The sequence below is a fragment of the Desmodus rotundus genome, chromosome 2, assembly GCF_022682495.2.
Source record: "Desmodus rotundus isolate HL8 chromosome 2, HLdesRot8A.1, whole genome shotgun sequence".
Lineage (NCBI taxonomy): Eukaryota > Metazoa > Chordata > Mammalia > Chiroptera > Phyllostomidae > Desmodus > Desmodus rotundus.
The window spans coordinates 45,960,218-45,978,668 of record NC_071388.1 but is presented as its reverse complement, the minus strand read 5'-3'; the positions used below and the strand labels follow the sequence as shown (position 1 = coordinate 45,978,668).

General features: G+C 46.4%; 1 protein-coding gene across 8 annotated transcripts in view; it reads right to left on the bottom strand.

The window, feature by feature from the left end:
- The window catches only part of LPP (LIM domain containing preferred translocation partner in lipoma), a 633,676-nt gene extending 617,024 nt beyond the window's left edge, over window positions 1-16,652 (bottom strand). For 4 of the 8 annotated variants that reach the window (XM_053918206.1, XM_045199196.2, XM_053918208.1 and 1 more), the window contains exon 1: window positions 16,514-16,652. The gene's annotated coding sequence lies outside the window, so the exon portion shown is untranslated. Of the gene's footprint in view, window positions 1-12,833; window positions 14,335-16,341; window positions 16,394-16,513 lie in introns of those variants that run through there. The other 4 variants (XM_045199217.2, XM_045199210.2, XM_045199191.2 and 1 more) reach the window with 4 other exon arrangements.
- Between the last annotated feature and the right edge of the window lie 1,799 nt (window positions 16,653-18,451).

Sequence of the window (18,451 nt, the reverse complement as noted above, 5' to 3'; positions counted from 1 at the left end):
GGTTAAGGATAGCACGTGGTGACAGGAGCTAACATTGAATGGAGCTCACCGTGTGTCGGGCTTGGTATGTACTAACTCATTTAATCCTCACAAGGAGATAGGTAATTTTCTTATTCCCGTTTTATGGATGAGGCAACAGGAGCCCAACGAGATTGAGTAACAAATTGAGGTTAAGTGGTGCAAGGATGCAATCCAGGTCCAGAGCCCAGGTTCTTAAGAACTACACGTTACATCAAAACTTTCACAACATTTCTGGATTTTTCAAGAAGGTATACATGTAACGGGGAAAATCCAAAGAATTAATCACAAAAGTTGAAAGGTGAGTATGATGTTTAATGCAAAGAAGAAGCAAAAGAACTTTCGAGGTAAATTCCTAACTTTTGAAAATCTTCACTGGAGTGGAACCAACCCTCACGGCCATTACCGATGGCCTCTCCACAAGTCAACAGCATCTCCGGGCTGTGCTGTGTCCTGTGCCCTCTGCCACATCATTCTTAACGATTTGTACCACCAGCCCACGCTCTGCCCTCCAGTCTGCCGCTTGCCAGGCCGCCTGCTGACACCGTCGCCCCTGAATTGTCTGTCCAGGTATATGGTAAAAAGAAACATGCAGGCTGCCAAAAGATCTTCAAAACTGGCTTCAGCTTTCCAGGTGACTAATTTCCTAGATGCTCAAGAACCTAGCAGTTCTTTGCTCAGTTCTGGAAAGCAAAAATCCTTCTCTCCAATGTATAATGTTCCTCACTGACTGGGCTTTCCACCAGTGTCAAAGAGCAGTCAGAGAGCTTCTCACCTCCAGCATGGGTCCTGGGGGACGAGACTTGCTCTCAGCCATTGAACAATGTTTATTCAATGAAGAAATGGTTCTGAAGAACAGACTGTCTAGTGGAAAGATGTGCAGCTAAGCAGGACTGCCACTCCCCAGTCTTCCCCACCACTGCAGTCATTTGTCTTTAGAAGTTTCTCGAATAGATACCCTGCAAAGTGAGAGCCAGAAGAAAAAGAAAAGGAATCCTCAAGAGAGAGGAAGCAAGGAAGCTATCCAGCTGAGGAATGGAAAGAGTGTAGGCAAAGAAGTAAGCTTGAGTAGCAGAGGAGATGGAGATGTGAGTAAAAAATAACAAACAATAGAAGGAAAATGAGCCCAAAAGGAGGCTAGGGGTAGAAGAACCAGTTTTCATCGAATGCCTACGCTGATGCATGGGCAGGAACTTGCTTACTGCACACTTCTCATATTGTCGGACTCAAAGATACGTGTCTGATCAAATCATCCAGGTCGACTTCAGCTTAGGTTAACACTCAACATTTTTAGTTGGAAGGTCTCTAAGAGTACACCTAGCCTACACCTAACTTTTCATAGACTCGGGCTCACACAGGGGAAGACTCGTGTCCAAAACAGAACCCAGATCGCCCCACTCTTTGCCTGTGCTCTTTTCTGCACAGGTATGGATAACAAGGTGAACACTGAAAGAACACGGCCTGAATTCAAATCTCCTATGATATGGTGGACCAGATGTGTAAATTATCCTCCTTTTCACCTGGTATCTGCTAATGACTACTGGGGAGGAGAAAATCAGTAGCCCTCTTTTAAATGAAGTAAATGACTTCTCAGGAAGAATATAAAAGGGTAGCTTGCCTTAGATGAAAAGCATGATACAGATGGATGAGAATGATTTATCAGAATATGGGCAGTTCGGGAGGAAGGAAAGGTGGTGGAAAATGGTATGTCATGGAGTAAAATGAAAACTAGACTGCTAGACTCAAGCTCTTCACCAAGAAACCAAGACCCACTCTTAAAAGAGACTGTGGTTCACAAGGCAGAGGCTCTGCCCCAGACTAAGTGTCAGAATGCCCTACGGAAGTGACGGCTTCTGCAGATGGGCAGTCACTCCGTTGGAACTAGGCCGAGAGCAGAGTTCTGCACCAAAAAGCCTGCTCACCTCTTCCGCCCCAGATTGAGAGCTATCAGGAAAACTGGTCTAAGTTGTATCCGTGTGTTAGGGTATCCCAACCAAATCAGTCATGTCAGTATTTCACAGTGCTTCTGTTCCCGGTGACCCTGTGGCATCCTCCAGACCTCTGTCCTCATACACACACTCTCTCTCACACAAGCCTGAGGAAAGCCTACTCTGATTTTACACCCTTAACCCCAGCCTGACGTCCCTATGTCTGCAATCACTCATTTCACTGGTTCACCTTTCATACAAATTAGAACTTCCAACCCTATAATAGTTAGTGAGGTGCACACCTGAATACCCCTCCTAGGCTGCGATGCTGGTAGCCAGGATCCACGGCACACAGAAGCTTTTCCCAAAGTGCACTGGAACACTAAGCCCAATCAGTGTCCTTGGGGGGAATGGAAGTCTATGATCAAATAACTTGGGAAATAAACCTCTTAGAAGGCCCTGATGTGCATTAGTTTACTAAAGGCTCAGAGAAGTCCAATGATAAACATGCCCATTTAATTTTGTTTAACTTGGACTTTTCCAAACCTACTCGGCTATAGGAACTTTTTGCCATAGAACACCCGTAACACAACACTGTCTTAAGAATCACAACATTTAAGAAACTTCAGTGTTCCTGCAGCACCACCTTATCCAATATTTCTACTCCTGCATTTCTCATGCTAGACCGCATGTCTTCCTTAACAGCAAGGACACCCAGCAAAGGACCTTACAAACTTTAGGCCAATGAATCTATGTTAAATGAATGAACTAAATCCAATCCTCTCATATCTTAAGATGAGAAAGTAAAGCTAAATATGTCAGTATGACCTCCTCTACATGTTCCTAAGTGTTTAAAAGAATGTCTTCCACAACAAATGGGTTCAATAATTCTTGAAGAATGGAATGGAATGGAATGGAATGGAACATAAGTTTCTCAGCTGTGCCCAAAGCCAGAAGTTCCCATAACACTATGAACTCCACCGGAGCTGGGTGTCAACCAGAAGGGGATGAAGATGACAAATTAGAAGAGAAAGCCAAGGTAAAACCAAAGGCCCTCTGGGTGGGACCTGGGGAAACAGGGCTTGCAAATGATGGTGACAAACAACACATGGCTGTATCTTATTTAGATTTAATAAGATAGTTTGCTGAATGTTAATTAAATACTCAGTGGTTGTTACCAACTGTGGTGATTAACTTAATTTTGAATTAGATAAGCAATAAATGCTTAACTGAAGTTCTATTAAATTCTACCCAGCAAGTGAGGAATATGAGGCTCATAATTGACTTTAAACAAGATAGTTATGGCAAGTTAGTTGAATTTTTATTACCTGAAGATAACTGCCTTATTAAATCTAAATTGACTATTTTATTTGATAGAGAAATGTGTCATCTGTTCTTCCCATTTACCAAAAATGTGTCCAAGAAACTCCCCAGTTGGTCCAAACTGTTTAGATCAGAATTATTTTTGTTTTCTAGCTCTGTTTTAAAAATAAGTGTAATTATTTAAGAATGAATAAATGTAAGAAGTAGACAGGTCTATGAAGGAGTTCTATATGAGGCTGAAGAACCAGGTAATCACATTTTCTAAACCAAAAATCAGGACTCTGCTTTCTCAATACAGATATAGGGTGGAGATGTTGTTTGCACATCACTATTCAGAACTTGTCAGGATGTTTCCATGATTTAAAAAGCTACTGATACTAAACATTTTCTATCACAGTTACTGTCCAAATAAATGGTTGGCTGTGCTACAAAACCAGCTGTATGACCCTAAGTAATTAACCTAATTTTTCCAGGTCTCAGCCACCACCACGTTAAATGAGGAGATGGAACTGAAGATCGCTGACTTCATTCACGTATTTATGTTGTGGTATGCGTAGCCCCTGGAACAGTGCCTGGCACACATAATAGGTGCTCAACAAACACTGACTGAACAAACGAATTAATACATAAACGAAGCTGAGGCAACTCAAAACACTAAACATGTTCAGTCCTTTCATAGCACGCTTCTCCAGCCCAGACCATTGTCAAGCACTGCCATTGGACAACTCACACAGGAGAAACACGCCTAAGCCCCTTTTTGAGACGTTTTTTCAGTAATCAAAAGAACGCACTTTGAAGCCATAACGGAATACCATTTCTTCCATATTAATTTAGCACAGACAACTGCAAGTCACAGACTGAAGTCCCGGTGACGACACAGAGGAAGAGGAGACAGACACACTGGTGAATGCCTGAAGATCAGCGCGGGCTTCCCAGGGGATGGGTGGCACCTGCTAAAGTAATGGGAATATATGGTATTTTTGTCCCTTATGGTCTCCTTTGAAAGAACTTACAACTTATGTAGCCAGACGGTAAACATTTATTTAAGGTCGATGATTTGTCATACTTCACAGTGAAAAGGGAAAAGATGTGGGTTGTCTGCCTTTTGTCGGGTGTGGACCCTAATATTAAATGTGGGTCCTACAGCCTCTTTTGGGGATCATTCCAGGCTGGCAACAGGAGGAATCTGCAATTGTGCTGATAGAAAACTGAAGTTGAAGTCCTGGGTCAACATCAAATTAGCGTAAGCCCTGGTCAAGTCACTGAACCTGCCTCAGTCTCACACTCCTGACCAGTAAAACCTGGACAGTAACAGTAAGCACTCACAAGACTATTGTGAGGATTTGCCTGGAGTCTGCAGGAAAGCACATGATTCATTTAAACCACTACAAAAATGGCCACTGGCAGAAAGTGACACGACTACATTACTGGATTCCACCGTGATAAGACCCATGCGGGCGAGCGGCTGTTAACCTACTGACACCAAACGGCGGTTCCTCACTATTCCACAGGAACAGTAGCCCACCGTTCTTAGTGCCTAATCATCCGTTTTTAACACTCTCTGCCTGTTTGTCCCCTTTTGCTAAAATGATCCTGAGGAGCCAAATGGGTACAGGACCTCCAGGTAGGACTGGTATAAGCATCTTTTCCAAAGAAGGAGGGGAGGGAGGGAGGAAAGGGAGGAAAAATATCAGGATGGATAGACCTCAAAGACATTCTAGATCAAGTCTTTAACTGATGTCTGAGTTCTCACTATAGCATTTCAGCCAGATACAGCTTAGAGATCTGCAGTGATTAGAGATTTGGTAACTCTGAAAAGAGCTAATTCCATTAAGAATCAATAAGTTTCATGGAATTCTTGGAAGAGAAAACTGGGTGGAGAGAGAGTCTCCTAGACAGATGGCTAACTCACAGCCAGGAGCTCTGGCCCCCTTCTAAAGACACTGGGATCTAAAGACACCCTTCTAAAGAGGTGGGATCACCTCGGGGTCATGCTGGCACCAGGGTTGTGGACTTTGCATGTGTCACCTGTTCAGAGTCTGGGGTTACTCTTGCTTAAATAAGAATGGGTGACCTCTATTCTACCTCTGAAATGTCCCTCACATCCATTTCCTCAACTCTAATTCAGCTTTGCTTTATCTCTTGCCTGAGTGACAGCACATCTCACCATCTCCAGTACCCTCCCCTCCAATCCTTCCAGCATATTATAACCAGTTTTTTTCCTAAAGCACAGATCCAATCACCCCACTTCCCTACTTGATGCTGTTTTCATACTGCAGTCTCAACTTCTCAATGGAGAGAACAAGACCTTTGTCATTCTTAGTCCCACCCTCACCTCCAAGGCCTCTCTGCCAGGCAGCCATCCCCATTGACTCCCACTTCCCAAAGCACTGTGCACTTGCTCGCCTCTGTGTCTCTGTCCATGGTATTTCCCTTGCTTAACTACCTTCTCCTCCTCTGGCCCACCAAACAAATTCCCATTCATCCTTCAAGGCCCAATCAAATAACAGTGTTTTCATATGTGAAGTTTCTCCCAGGTCCCTAGAGTTCATTACTATTCAATTAAAACCACCAGATGCTTTTGCACATACTTTTACATACTGTGTTGATTTAAATGACCTCCCTGAGGTAGGATCACATCTCCTAAACCCAGACTAGATTTACAGTTCAGTCATTCACAAGTGCCCATAGCACACAGCGTTGTATAAATAAACACGGGATTGTGTCAAACAGATGGACAAATGTATCTTTAGGGTTCTGTCCAGCCGCCATTACTGGAACCCTATTCTCAAGTAAAGCTGCTAGGCTGTGGCCAAGAAGAAAGATTTCCAAGTTGGAAACAACCAGACTACTGGAAAGCTGACCTGACTTTCACCTTGTTCTCAGAAAAGGTGCTGCTTGCACTCCGGGTCCCGGCAGAGTTTGCCTTTCCCATGAGTCAGGGTAAACCCTACCCTCGGGGGGGCAACTCCCTCCTGCAGTTCCTAAAAGTGATTCCTTTTCATACCAAACAATACAGAGGTTCCAGGTGCCATGTAAGTACGTTTTTTTTTTTTTTTCTTCCTGGGAACTAAACAAGAACCATATTCAGTAGAAATTCATTAGAAAGAGTAAATACAGATTATTCTGTGACCTCTTGGCACAGAATTTAGTACCACATTGGGTTACCACAGTTCAGTTATAGTTAGAGATCTTTAGCAAGATGGGCCACTGGATGCAACATAATAGATTCAAAAACCCTGCTAAAGTGCACACATGGACAGAGATGCAATCTTATTTCTCAACTCTTAGTAGCCAGAGCAATTTTAGCTGCCCCAGTGCATCGCGGACTAAACTGTCCTGTCCTTCAATGCCTAACCCAAAGCCCAGCATTTCCAACAAGCTTCTGCACACGGAGTGGACTCGCCCACTCCATGAGTCCTTCATTTATACCACTCTCATGGCACTTTCTTATATTTTAAACAGGTATTAACACGCTTTAATCAAATCTAATAAACCCTAAGTGCCTACAATCTACAATCCCCTTCAAACATGCTCAGAGTTTACCTTTATGAATGTAGTTCATTGAACAAACATTTCTTGAGCACCTAACATCTCCTCTAACACAGTGTATGGGTGTTGAGTCCTTCCCTTAGGCCTGGCCTTGTGTATACTACTTACACTACCTCACTCAGTACTCACCTACAAGTAGGATGACCACATCTTTTATCCTCCAAATCAGAACGCCTCTGAGAGTGAAAGGGGCCACTATTAATACCACACCAGGACACAGGCATAGACCAGGGCTGTCCTGGAAACACCAGAAAGAACAGTGCCTCTACCTCACACACAAGTACTTTTGCGAGAGCCATTTTTACAGACAAGGAAATGGAGGCTAATATCGAGGTCAGGAATCTCCTAACATCTACAACGTGGTCTCCTTAAAATGCCATGGAAATCACATGACATTTGCCCACAGCCATCTTCTCCTAATGGGGAAGGTTCTCTGCCTCCTGAAGCCCTCTGTCACATGGCAGCTGCACTGCTGGTCGATGGCCTGAGTGACTAAGGAATGTCAACCACGGCTATGGCAGAAAAGGTGTCCCTAGGGAGGAGGAAGGAGGACAAGGCACATTTCTTGAAGGTCACTACAACAGCCCTGCCCTGTCCTGGTCCTTGCTCAGGTGCCCACACGAGTTTTTGAAGAAAGCCTGTTACCACCCCTCAGCGCCCGTTTGCCATCTGAGGTACACGGGGCTTGCTTTGACATGAGGCCACAACACAAGCAATTGCTCCAGTAGAAGCCAACTCTGCAGGACAGAAAAACACAACACAAACACAATCCAAGGGAGTAAGACGGTCACAGTAGAGGAAGGGATGCTGCACATCCATTCACTGCCTGTGACGTCTGTGGCACTCCCCTCACTTTGCAGAGCACACTGCTCTCAACCGCGGTGACCCATCAGTAAGACATCTAAAAATTACTGTGTTGATGAACAAAATCTTGCCTGTGACTAACCCAGGGAGCACAGCTGGGATTTGAACTTGGTTCTGTCTGGGTCCGAGTCCCATAATACCCACCACAAGGGAAAGGTGCCATCCCTGTGTGACAGGCCAGGCTAGGCACCAGGAATTGGCACATTACACACTACATTACCTTTTTATAAAGCATTGTCATGCATATTTCTCTGGTTTTCACAAATGCTCTGTGATATATCACATGATCTTTATTTGAAAGTAACTGAGGCCTGGAATATTCTGAAATTTGCTTAAGATCACGGGGCTAGTGTGTGGCTCCAAAACAGGTCTTTGTTTTTTCTATACCCCAAACCCCTGGCTATGGTACTGCCAAATGATGGCACAGTAAATCCCTGGCCTTCGGGGATTTGGAGTCCTCAAGCGTATTCTCAGTTGTCTTCCAAAGTCACAGACACAGGGAGCTAATGATACTGACTAGCACACAGTGAAACAGTAACAATGGCTTCTTGCCTGTGGATAGGGTTTGCTGAGGACTTTCCCATCAATTTCCCAAGCTCACTTACAGAAGTTAAGGAGCAGGACAGGAGCTTCTGGGACGGGATCCGTTTCTCACTCTGCCACTCAAGGCCAAGCACTGTGTGGGAAAGCTCCTTCACCCCCGAATTCTTGCCCACACTCTGACAGACAAGACTAATCCTGCTGACCCATCTCATGGATTGCAGGTGGAAGCTGAATCATAAAAACGGTTGTAAAATGTATTCGCCACATAAAAAGTGCTATGAAAGCTATGAAATACTAATGGGTTCAGTGAGATGGGTTGTGATTGGCAGGTTTAAGAGGGAAGGAAAAAAAAACGGGAGGAGCAGATCGAATACTGGCAGCCTGAAAACCTTCAGGCAAGCAAAAATAAGTCAAAATAAAAGGGGAGTACCTGGGTGGGGGTGGGGCTGTCACAAGCAAGAAACCTGGGAGATACCAAAGAGTCAGAAGCTTGGTTCCTGCAAACAAGCCATAGGCATAAATGCCAGTAAAAGAATTAAATCCACAAACCACACACAAACTCAAACTGAACCATCTTAATCACTTTGTTTTCCAAGTGCAAAGTACAAGGTTCAAGCCTAGTAACAATGATCTCTAAGTTATATCCCCTCCCAAATTCTCTTAAGCAAAGCCCCTGGGGGTGGGGAGGGTGGAGAAGGAATGTGTTAGGCCAGGCTCAGCAGAAACAGAATCAAAAACACCTTTGAAGGAGAGCTGGCCACAGCCCAATTCCAGTTCAGCTGACAAGGGTGTGACAGAGCAAGTCTGCCCCTTTCCAGGGGGGCTCAGTTTCCTCTCCAGCAAAATGAGGAAGCCAGTTGCTCTGGCCACCAAGGCCCCAGCCCGCACTTCCAACACTACTGGCTGCCAGCTTGCTGGTTCTCCTACTGCCGACAAGCTTTGGTCACATAAAAGTTTTTCCAGCCAAGGCTGATAAGCCAGCAAATAATTAGAAGGACAAGAGTAAGAACTAAGCTGCCTAATGTGATTCTAACAGCAAACAGCTTCCGGAACCCATTTTTCCCTCTTTGCTGTGCCGGCCCGGTACCTGATCTCCTGCCCTGGAACATTTCAGCGGACTCCTAAGCAGGACCCTGCCTGTGGTTCTGACCCACGGTCATTCTGCCACCAGAGCTCTCTGCAGCACAGATGCAGCAAGACCCTCCTTTGCTGGGAAAGTCACCGCGGCCCTCCTCCCCTCCCCAGCCCCAAAGGCTGCCCTCTTCCTTAGCTCTCCTAGAAGCCTTTACCATCTAACCCTTGGGCCATCTTTCACAGGATCACCAAGCACACCCTTCTGTTCTGCAGGCACCCTTAGGCCTCAGGCTTCCGCATACAAAGCAAGATCTCTAGGCCTGGAAAGCTCTTCCAAGCCATCCACCATATAAAGCCCTCCTCTCTCTTCAAAACCCAAGCCAAACTTTTCCAGGAGTATCCATCTGTTCTTCCAGGTGCTTGTCACTCCATTCGTAGTGCTCCCATTAGCCCTTGGTTTATCGCTCTAACAAGGCCTTACCACGTTCTATTTTGATCTCTCTCCTACACTAGAATCACAATCCTTGAAAACAGACCCTTGTCTTCATAAGCCAGTACCCAGCATTTCTGTCTGGCACATGGTAGTCACTCGGCACACATGTGCCGAGCAAACTACAAGAGGGAGTGCGGGGACAGGGCGGGGGGCGAAGGGGGGGGGGCTGTCACAAGCAAGGAACCTGGGAGATATCAAGGAATCAGAAGCCTGGTTCTTGCAAACAAGACACAGGCATAAATGGCAGTAAAAAAAAAAAAAAAAAAAATCCACAAACCACATTCAAACTCAAACTGAACCATTTTAATCACTTTGTTTTCAAAGTGCAAAGTACAAGGTTCAAACCTAGTAATAATGATCTCTAAGTTAGTACCTCCTCCCAAATTCTTCTAAGCAAAGCCCCTGAGGCAGGGGGCAGGTGGACAAGAGGTTGAGCTAGATGTGATCACACACACATGTGGGCTAGAAGGGGACAAGGGGTCCGGAAATGGCTTCATGGAACAAAATAGGTTTGGACTCTGAACTTAAAGGATCATAGGTATACAACAGGCAGAGACGATGGACAGGCCAGGAACTCCAGGCAGAGAACACAGCATAGGCAAAGCACGGATAAGAGAACAGAGGAACGTTAGAAGACGACAGACGACCTGTGTGACAGAAAAGTCAAAGAGCACTTCCATTTGTGATTACTCTCAGAATGGCAATTTTGACCCTGACAGTAGGACTGTCCAATGCCTTCTGTGGCAGCTACAGCATAAGTTATTCTCCGTGGAGTCCTGTGCCCACAGGCCCCAGCTTCCGGATCACTAAAGAGAGTCCCTTCCGCCAACACTGTTATCTGTAATTGCAGTGAACTTAGTCCCCTTCTTCATCCAGAGTGCCTACCATGGGCCAGGCACTCCTCTGGGCACTGGGAACATGACCACCAACAAAGGTGTCCTTGTGACCCTCCTGAAGCTCATTTTAAAGTGGAGGGGAGACAAAGACAAGCAAACATATGAGGGGGGAACCCAAGAACACAAGAGTTATCTTCTGGAGGACAGGCCCCTTGTAGTACAGGCTTCCCCCACTACGTGAGGGTTCTAGGAACCCATCTGTATTAGTGTACCAGCTGGCATTGTGAGAGGCTGCATTCAATCAACTTCAGTGAATTTTTTTTTAAGATTCTTTCATCGCATTTGCCTACTTCATGATGGGTGATTTACAAGCACTCCTGCCCACACCACACTGAGTGTTCAAAACTTTCTGACCAAAAACAGTATGACCCCCACACTCCACCTCTCTATTCACCCAGTCTCTCCCAGAGTGACTTTTTTTTTCTTTTTGTTTCCCCAGATGAAAAAAATCCTCAAAGGGAAAAGTTTTGCCAATATAGAGCAGGTGAAACAAAAACATGGCAGAAGCACTAAAAAACATCAAAATCAACCAGTTCAAAACTGTTTTGAGCAGCAGAAAAAAAGTCCCAACAGGTGCATTGCATCAAATGCTCAGTACTTTAAAAGGTGACTGACGTTTACACATGTAAGAATAAATATACAATTTTTTATAAATAAATTCCAGGGTTTTCTGGGTCCCCCGTCATTTAGGGTGGTCAAGTGGTGATTTGTGCTTATATTGTTTCAGTTCATTCATTTCATAAAAAGCTACTGAACATCTTCAGGGGCACCACAGATGGTAGGGATTCGAAGATGAGAAAACCAAGGTCTTATTTACTTTGCTGGATGCCATTCCTGAGATGTCTCCCAAGAAAATGCCTGCATTGGTGAGTCATCAAAATGCAAATGACCCACCTGAGGCAGGTAGGCCGCAGGCAGCTTTTGAGTCCTGAGCCTGCAAGACTTCACAGGAGTCTGCACGTCTATGGAGGGTAGAATCCAATTAGAGCTATTTGGCTCAACTCCAGAGGTCACCTAGCATTTTCCCAGGAACCATATAGCAAGGGCAGTCACTAAGGTCAAGGCCCTCCACCAAGTCCTTGCCACCCAAGTGCCAGGGATGTGATGTACAACGTGGTCAATGCAATTAACACTGTTCTATGGCACGCAGGAAAGTCAGAGTAAATCCCAAATTCTCATTACCATTAAACCTTTGTTCTCTTTTTGCTTTTTATTTATTCTGTATATGAGATGATGAATGTTCACTAAATTTACAGTGGTAGTCATTTCACGATATACGTAAATCAAATCATTCTGCTGTACCCCTAACCTTATAGAGTGATGTATGTCAATTATATCTCAATAAAACTGGGGGGAAATCCTCATCACTACAGAGGACTGGAAAGGGGTAATATTGTAGGGGGTGGGGGGGAAGTGCAGATGGTTTGCCAGAGTCTCTGGCTTCTCCAGTAAGGTTGGGGGAGAGAAAACACCCAAAGGGTAGAGGGATGGTAGTACCCTGAGAGGGGGAATGGTGGAGCACCAGTGTGGAACTGAGGAGACTGCTCACCGACCCGACGTAAACCGTCAGTCATGCTCCTGCCAGGCCCAATGAATGTACACTGAATTAAATGCCAAGGAAGAACACCGATATCGGTGTGGGTTTGAACGTTTCATTCTGCAGGCAGATGAAAGAGTGGTGACAATGCCATCGATCAAGCAAAGGTTGGGAACTGGGCCGCATCACTTAGTAGAGTGGTAAACCTATTTAACCAAACTCATCATCTCCTCTACAAAATTGAACTGGTAATCACAAAACCGACTTTAATAAATCAGAATGAGAATTACATAGGCACGTGTCAAGCACTCAAACATTTTTCAAAGTTATATTATTATTACTATGATGATTAAGAAAGAACACTAGGAATGTTAACATTTTCTAGCCTCAGTTCTGTGGCTCAGCTGCTTCCAAGCATGAATCCCATGAAGCCTCTGGCCACCCACTCACCCTATTTGTGGAAAGTCAGAAGAGAGGAAGGCCTCAAACATACAGCTGTCTCCTTTCTGTGACCTGCATTAGGAATGCACTGGCTATTTCCGCCATGCCTCCAGGCGACCTAGAGCCAGGACCCACAAAATACTCCCATTCCATTTCATACACACCTTCAAGGTTCAAGCCCTGGATTTCCAGCCAAACAGGAACTTCCTGCATATGCACAACTTTACCTCCCCTTCCTCACCTCAGTTTCTTCCAGCAAGGCACAGCTTTCTAAGCCCTGTTCCAAGAAGAGTCCCCACCCACCAATGCACACACAGAGCTAAGACTCCTAATTACCCGCCAAGGTCAAAGTCTCAGGTTCATTCAACCAATTACTTAAGTGTGTTACTATGCTTCCTGCATTACTATCCAAATACCTATTCCCAGAGATTGTTTCAGAGCTCCTGCCCAGGCTTGTTCTGTGAATCTCTAGAGAGCCATTTAATGGCCCCTATAGCCTCCAAGATAAATTTAAATCTACTTAGCAAAAAATAAAAGTCCTCCCCTTTCTTCAATTCCCACAGCACCTTTCATGCTAGCCATTCAAAATTCAGCTTCAAGAATAAATGTTCAAATGTTCCCTATGTCTCCATTTGCCTCACTGATTGACTCTTGCTTGTCCTTCCTCCACTTGGGCAACTCCTACTTAGCCCAAAGAGTCTGTTCCGACACCACTCCCTCTGTGCTGGCTTCCCTGACATCGACCCTGCTCAGGGCAGAGCAGCCAAAACATACCCGGGGAACAGCGTGCATACACACGCAGACTCGCGCTCCTCAAGGAAAGGGACCCTGTCCTCATGTTTGCACCCCCAAGTCCGGCCAGTTCTTGGTTCCCAGTATATGGGCTCCAGAACTTACGTGGTTCCTGCACTGCTCTCCTTTCTATGTAAAAATAGCCATGTGTTCCATCCTCTGGATTTACCATATCACTTGGCATCTTCAATACCCCTGTCCATTTTCCGTAAATGCAGGAAAGTTCTGGGCTAAGGGGGCTTCCCAGTCCCTGTGAGTTACTCTGCCCTTAGCCAAAATCCCATCATCATTCCAGCATCTTAAACCATAGTCCTGAAACCAAATCCAATCTGAATCTTCCCTGGTTCCCCATTAACGCATGTGAGTTCCAGAGCAGGATAAAGTCACTTATTAACACTAACAGTCAAAATTCTGGGTTGTAATTTTGAGGACATTTCTAATTAGCCGAGTGACCTTGGGCAAGAGTTACAAGGGAGATGAAAGTATCACCAGGCCCAATTCTCAGGGGATTTTTGAGATTCAGATGAAAAATTTGATGAGAAGGTGTTTTCTAAAGTGCAAGGCATTGTACATTCATACAGTGTATGATTAACAAATTTTATCAGATCTAAACCACTGACTGTAAGATGTACCATTGTCAACTTGGAATGAAAAACTGCTCAACTATGACACGTCTGTGCTTATAAGACAGCCCAATTTCAGTGATATTAAATTTGAAAAAGTGTGTCTTAGAACTGATGAAATAAACTTATTTGTCTCCAAAATACAGGAACATGCTGTAAAATGTTCATATTTGCCAATGGCGCATAATAGGTAGTCATATATGTCAAGTAAATGAGTGAACACCCAATGATAGTATTTATAGGCCAAATTACTGCCTGTCTCACTAGAAATGAGCAGCAGGAGGCTTCCCAACGCCAGCCTCCTCTCCTCTCAATCATGTCCCAGTCTGCTCAGCACACTCAAATGACGACTTCAGGTCATATCCAAACTCCCAAGCCTGGCATTTTAAGACCCTTCATAATCAAGCCTCTTTTCCCACCAACCACTGGCTGAAACTGTCTACCTCTCCCAGAGCAATCACCTCCCCACCAGAATGTCACCTCAGAGGTCTCTTATCAGTCCTAGCCATATTAACCAGCTCAGCTTCTCCTGCCTCTACCCATCCCCGAAGCCAGCTCTAGGCTAGCCAGGTGCTTACAGGGAGCATGACCCCAGGGAACTGCCTGACCCAAAGGTCCCAGGCCTGCACCCTACCATTCAGACAGCTACCCCCAACTACTTATCTCCCACCTAGAGTTTACATTCCAGAAGGTAAAAGCCTGGGGTTGGAGTTGAGGGACTGTTTTGCAAAGATTAAATGCAAGACACACACTCATCCTTTTAATAGTCTCCAATGCTGGCAGGAACCCTGGAGAAGAAATGCTTGTCATGGGGTACAGTGAACCCTATTGGAAATTCTGACCCCCTACCTTCCACCACTATTCACATTAGCACCCACCTTCTCTGGGCCTTTATTTTTGTTTCCCCTGTCTGTAAGAGTGAGGGATTGGAGGGGCAGGGTGGGAGATTGTGAGTTAATTGCTTCCCTTCCCTCCACTTAAAGGTTTTCTTAAAAAGCACAAGATCTGGGAAGAGGTAAAACATTAAGTCACTAACACCTTAGTGAGAATAAGTTTTATTGGGAGGCAGGTGATTTAGAAAAGGGGGTGGAGGTGGAAAGAGAAAGATAATTGGGGAAAAAATGAGTCCAGTATTAGGAAAGTAACTCAGAGATGACCCTAAATTTTTGCATTGTGTGTTGAGGGCCCAGTGGATCCCTGGGAAGGGCAGGGAAGCCAGAAAGATCTTTCTGGTCCCTCTAGCACCAAAAAGTTCCAAAACACTGCTTTCTCAGTGTACCTAGGAACATTCCACTGATTATCTCATCTCATATACGCCCTCCCTCCAACCCCATGCCCCCAACACAGTAATATTTACAGTTTCATCTCCACTCTCCACAATTTATTTTGTATTCTCTGGTCTATAGCACCACCCCACCCCCTCAACTGGCCTCACCCCCCGCACAGAGGGCCTCCCTCAATGTCCCTGGCTGGCTTTAGAAAACACCCATCCTTCAAAAAGCGCTGATCAAGTGCGGACCCCTCCAAAGGGCCATCTCTGTTCCCTGTCCAGAGACCAGGAAATCAAACTCCTTTTCCTGAGCCCATTAAAACGTTATCCGTGCCTTTTCCTCAGTACCCAGCACTTTCTACCTTGGGTCAGGTTTGGCTCCTCAGTGGTCTGAGTGCTCCCTGAGGGCAGGAACTGGGCAGGAACTGGGCCTTACCTGCCTCTCTGAACCAAGAACCCAGCACAGGGCCTGGCACACAGTGGGCGCTGGAGAAAGGAAATTAGAAATTGGGAGCCATTTATTTTCATTGCACTTAGACTGACTTCCAGGGAAGCCTTCCTTCTCTCTGGACCTCAGTTGTCCCAACTGTAAAATGGGGGGCTTGGATGACTGGCTTCCTAGGCCCCTTCCACAGTGACAACTGGGATTCCGCGAAAGCTCTAAGCAGCTGGGCGTGGCCCCGCCCCCTGGGGGGACCCAGAAAAGCCCAGGCAGGGGGCACGCAGGGAAGGGCTCCAACCCCGCCCAGCCCGCAGTCTGAGCTTCCCCAAAAGCTCGGGGTCTCCCTTCCAAGGCGTGCACCCTGTGATTGCGCCGCGGCCGGCACTTCCGCACCGCGGGCCCTTCGGCCCGGGCAGGGCGCGCACTCCACACCCTGCACTCGCACTCCTGCCACCCCAGAGGCGCTGGCGCCCCAGGAGGCTGGGGGTTACCGAAGCACCCGTGGGCGGAGGGTGGGGGGAAGGAAGGAGGATTTGCAACAATACCTCTGGGAGGAGGCAGCCGGGGCAGTGGCGGCGGTGGCGGTAGCTGGAGGCGGAGGCAAAAGCGTAGGAGGAGGTGCCCAGGCACTCCCCCTCCCATTGTCCCCAGCCCCCGACAGGCCCGGCCCGCGCCCCGCACCATGCCCCGTGCCCCGGGCGTGCAACCAGCCCTTACCTTGCAGCACCCGGCTGTCCCCCTGCTCGCTAAAGCTACTTATCCCGGGAAAGCTCGCGCGGGGCCCGGGAGCGAACCCACAGACAAAAAGTGAAACTTCGGCAGGGCTGGAGCGGCTGCTGGTTGGTGCCTTTCCCCCTCCTTCCTCCCCACCGTCCCCACCCCCTCCCCTTGGTCTCCCGTGCGGTGCCCTGAGAGCTGGAGGCTGACGTCAGGGGCCTGAATTCCTGACTTTGCCTGCACGCATTTGTCCATGTAAGGTATGGGAAGGCGGGTGCCCGCGGAGCGGCCGCGCGACGCTTGCCTGGTGGGGGAGGGGGCGCCTGCTGCGGGCAGTGGCTTTGCCAAAAGGTGGGCGCACAGCGGACATTTTATTTCCTGGGAAGGAGAGAAGGGGACACAGGGATGCAAGGAGCTTTCAAAGGAGGAAGAGAAAGAGGGAGGTGTGGAGGCTTTGCCTGCACTGGAGGAAGAGGAAGGAGACGTAGGAGGAGGAAGCGGTTGAGTCGAAGGGCTGTTTAAGAAATGGGGGAACCTGCATCCACGCTTAAAGGCGCCAAGTTAGGTCTCTGTGTCTGAGCAGTAGAGATACTGTCCTGGAAACAAGTCGCTCCTGATCCTCTCTCTGTATTCCCAGCAGGACTCAAAACATACTGGATGTCGGAGCTGGCAAAGACCAACTTCCAACCCGCCCACTTCACACATGAGAAAAGTGAAGGTCTCGGAAGAGAAATGACTTGTACGGGGTCGTACACCACACAGACCCGGCGTTGGACCTGGGTGCTCAGATTCCCAATCCGAGTTCCCCTGGCCAGGCAGGGCCCTGACTCCCTCCTCCCAGAGCAGTGAACCAGGTTAGATGTCAGTGGGCCATGCAGACCACCCAGTGAAGAGAGTCAGTTCCTGGAAGGTCTGATTGACAACCCTGAATAGAAAACTCGTCGATTGCTTGAGGGTTACTACCTCTAACGTGTGCCCAAATAAAGGAACCCCTGGAGTTTAACCTTTATTTCACAGCGCGGTCCTGAAGCCCAGAAACCTTATTCTGTGCTTATGGCTGCAAAAACAAATCAGCGAACTGGGTGAACTGGTTTTGTATAAAGGCAAGCCCATTCTTGGAAAGTTAGAGTTGGATTTTTTTCCTCTGCCATATGTCAATGTGAGCAATTATGAAAACCACCACTGTTTACTAAGTCAAGGCAGTATAATGTGCGGCAGCCATTGCCTGGAAGGTGTTCCAGGGCGGGGGACTCTGTTTCCTCCTGTTTCTGTTCTACTGATACCTACAATAATAATCCCTCACTTCAGCACATGATTAAAGCGCTTTCTCAGTGTTAGATTGGACAAAGTGTAGCCCCTCTTTTGCATCTGAGAATTTGCATGAGAAAAAACGTAAAGTGACTCAGTGACTCCCCCAACACAAAAGCACGCAACTCACTTCCACACAACCAAGTCACCTGATAAATCTCATGAAGTTTCCACCCAACCAGGAAGCCCTGACCTCCAGCAGGACTCATGGTATTTTCCCATGTATAAAGCACACCCACGTTTTTGGCCCAAACTATCAGGAAGACAGTATTTTTTAATTCTTAATTCAATTTTTTATTTATATATAAAACTGATTATCAAATTCCAGGGTATTGTTTTGCATACTGATATCCTTATTGCTTTCTAGAGTTACACTTTTAATGCATAAGCACAAATAAAAGAATTAAAAACACTTATATAAATACAGAATTAGTACTACCAGTGTATAATGTGCATCCTTGTTTTACCCTCGAAAATTTGGGCAAAAGTGCATAATACGTGGCAAAACACAGTAATTCCCACTCACGAATGTTGAGAGTACACTGTGAGTTGCCTATTCATGCAACTTCCAAAGCCTAGTTCTTCTGGGATTTGGTGGGATATTTTGACCAAGAATTGAAGAAATAAATG